Here is a 3,864-nt window from a genome sequence, read left to right as displayed (position 1 = left end):
CGTGTCATCATAATAAACATTGTACACATACAGTTCTTATTGGTGTAGTTATAGTTTGCCCCTTCATTAATGAAAAGATGTGCTTTTGTTGATCATTCACTCTCTTTCTTACTTTTTCCAAGCTTCTGTTTGAAGGTCTCTGTGCTGACACCTTGTGTTTGGATTTACTATTGATCACTCTATTACGCAATGTGCAGGCTGTGGTCATATATCATATTCAATAGTGGGCTCTGTGCACAGTATGGATCTATTTAAATAACAGAGCACAGCAGTATCAGCCCCTTAAAATCAGAACACAAAAACTAAACAACCTATTTAAATTAAAATAAATTAAAATAAAGACTACCCAATCAATTTTATATGTATACTTCAGTTTGTAGTGCTGTTTTAATAGATATGCCTTAAAATGATCATTAATGTTAGCATTGACACACAAACATCTCTTTCTAAAGTGACCTCCAGTGAAGTATAAATTTTATTTGTGTAGTGTTTAACATTGTTGTCAATGACACTGCCTCATCTTTAAATACTTGTCCCGTTAAGTGTAAAAATCTAATTTTAGGCAGAAACGTCACAGAGATAATTCGACTGAAAGTAGTGACACTAACAGTGAGATGAGTGTCCACTGTGCACACGGCCAACTGTCCTGTGGTGCCTCTTTCCATTTTTATTTTTGATGAATCAGAAGGACTTTTGGCCTCTTGAGTTCAGTGACTGATGTTATGACTTGAGGAAAGAAAAAAGAATCTGATCAATGGCAGCTCCTTTTAGTGGTATTTTCCACTAGGGCTTGTCTCATGATCAAAGTGGCTCAGGGCTTTATTTGATATAAACAGCCAATCGCAAGTAAAAGTTTGTGGTGGAATAATTCATTTATGAACCTTCATACAATTTTTCTTTTTTTCCCCATCCAGATCTATACCATTATGTTTTTTGTATTATGTTTATGTTTTGCTAAGCCTGAAACATACTCTTATCTGTCCTTCACATAAGGTAAAGTATTAATGCATCTTTTGTTTTTTAAATGAAAATAATCTACCAAACACCGAGAGGAAATATAGAAAATACATGAAGACCTGTAGCAAAGTAAGCAGAGAAAATAATTGTCTGAAAATGATAACCTGGTACAAAGACGGCGGGCAAAAGCATTGAACTGCACCGGGAACAAGACCAAAAGGCTACACAAATGCACTGCCAACGCATTCATATGAGGGGATCAGAGGGGCTTGCATTTGAGTACCGTTAAATTAATTACACACACATCAGCTTTAGCTTTCATTTTTGATCATCGTAATGTATGAAATTTGTGATTATGTGTGTTGAACTTGCCAGTCATGCTGCAGTTTGGGAGATGCTTTGCAATAATTGCCATGTTCGTTTTTCTATTCTTTTTTGTTTGTAAAATTTTAGCTTTGAAGACCAAATGTTCGCCTGCTGCCACACAGGACCTCAAATAAAACACAGTGCAGATATGTAAAAAGCCATAACACTGTAACATAAAGATTATAGTTTTTATACTGCTGGGATGGACTGCAAGCAAGGCCATAGAATTTTCACAGTAAAATCAAAATATCCTGTTATTGTAATTTATACTTTTAAAAATGTTCTGAAATGCATTGAATTTTTGAATTAGTTTAACAGTTCAGATTCCAGTCTTTGCTGCAATATGCTCATAGATGTGTTTGAAGTGAGCACTATGAAAGGAATCTACCTTTTTTAAATGCAGAAACACAAATCGAAACCCCATTACAATATTTGTCATTTGTATTTTTCTCTAAAATTGTACCGCAGCTCTAATTCTGGCTAAACTATTCCTATGATTAAAGTTTTATCATGACAGACAGTCTTAGTGATGCAAAGTGTTTAATGGGAAGTGCTCCACATTAACCAGACTAATCTGTCAAGCCAACGCCGTCAAAATCACTGACAGCTACGAATTATAGTGAGTAAAAAATGGAAATTGAATACGCAAATTTCATTCAGAGGGAAAGGATTGCATCTGAAAACCCTGTGTTATAAAAAGATTCCCTAAAGGGCCCATGTTACGCTATTTCCTGGTCTATGTTATAATGTTGTTTCCTCATCAAAAACATATCCGGAGTTGTGTTTTTTTCATTCACACAAATTTAACACACAAGTTCTTCTCTCAAACAGAAAAGAACATGCAGGAAGAGCCCCTCTGTGTTATCAAACCCCTGGAACTGCCAATCTCTGCTGAACAAAAAGAAAAGGTAGCTGTTAACTTGAAAACTACCACTACATGACATCACAACTAGGAATGCCAACCGCGAGTATCATAGCAACCAAAGAGCCAATCAGGAGTGAGGCTGTTTTGTCCGCACCGCAGGTTTAGCAGGAAGCGGGCAATTAGCAACACTGTCAATCAAGCTCTGTTGCTAAGGCTAGTGGGAGTAACCGGGGAAAGAAGGCACCTGATTTGTTTGTTATTTATGTTCATATCTTGAGTTACGGACACAATATCGAAATAAAAAAACCGGGATCATGTAGTGTGGGTTAATAGGAACATTTTAAGACCAAATTGACAAGTCTGGTAGCAGCAGTTATGGAGTTAGGGGCGACATTTTTTCAACGTAAAGTTAATTGGAACCAGAGTTGACGGAACCGGAAGCGCGCCCATGCTCACTTCCTATTTGGAAAGCGGTGTCTAGCAGGTTAGCTATGTGCATTTATATATACAGTCTATGGGTGGAACAGAGCATTTTGAGCTTTGGAGATGTGGGCAAACTAATAATAATAATGAAGGATGAGTGTGAATGAAGCAAAACACAACTCCAGGTATGTTTTTGAGAAGGGAACACATTATAAAATGGCTTAACGCTCACAAAAGTCAGTTTGGTGTAAAATAGGACCTTTGAAAATGTGGATATACATTTCTCTTTTGTGTGATTTTGATTGAAAAATGCTTTTACAAGATAGGACAAGTGCCTTTCGTTTAACATCTTCAAACATGTCTACCTTTCACATGTTAAAATACTTTGGCTATTAACACTTTCTTTCCATCTTTTACACCCAAAGCTATTCTGCATACATTTTGTCGCGATCACCTTCATGAGTCACTAGGACTGAAAAACTATTTTGCTTTTGACTGAAGGGTTGAATAGAACCCGAGGAAGAAAACAACCCTTCACTGTTAAACATCTTCACACAGCAGGAAATTAAGCAGCCAGGCGTCAAAAGGATTTAAAGCGTTCGTTACTCAAGTTAATGCTGGAAGAAGATGCGACTGAGAATCCAGACTTTTCTATTGTATTCCAAATGATCTTAACAGTTTGAGTGCGCACTACTTGGACTCTAGTTGAGGATTGGTCTCGTCACAGCGCAATTGCGAGGCTGATCTGAATAATAAAAGAAAGATTGTTAAGACACTTGAATGCCTTAGAAATGAGTTTGTTCATTTAGCATTGGATAAAAGAACACGTCCCCTCAGAGTATTTTGTTCTTCTCCTTGCTGCTCATTTTTAATAATAAAAAGCTTCAGTTTAAAATGTGAGGGACTGAGAAAAACAAATGGAAAAGTTGAATACATTATTGTTTATCTCAGTTATGTCATAATAAAAAGCATATTAGTATTCATTGTGTTTAGAGTTCTTCCATTTTCCCACATGCTCTCAACTACAGCAAGTCATCTGTGTCTTACTGTCATAAAGTAAAAATATCTTTATCTGTATTTTCTTTGAATCCAGATACAATCAAATAGTTATATTAAAAAGCCTGGTACTATAATATGCATTTTCTGTTTTAAAAGAACACATTTTCAAAGAGATGTGAGTGCTCTCCAGGTGGGTGGGGAGTCCTTACCTCAAGTTCACGTACTTCAGGGTCTTGTTCATGAGTGAGGGAAGG

The sequence above is a fragment of the Periophthalmus magnuspinnatus genome, chromosome 15, assembly GCF_009829125.3.
Source record: "Periophthalmus magnuspinnatus isolate fPerMag1 chromosome 15, fPerMag1.2.pri, whole genome shotgun sequence".
NCBI classification, from domain to species: Eukaryota; Metazoa; Chordata; class Actinopteri; order Gobiiformes; family Gobiidae; genus Periophthalmus; species Periophthalmus magnuspinnatus.
Note: the sequence above shows the minus strand (reverse complement) of the source record.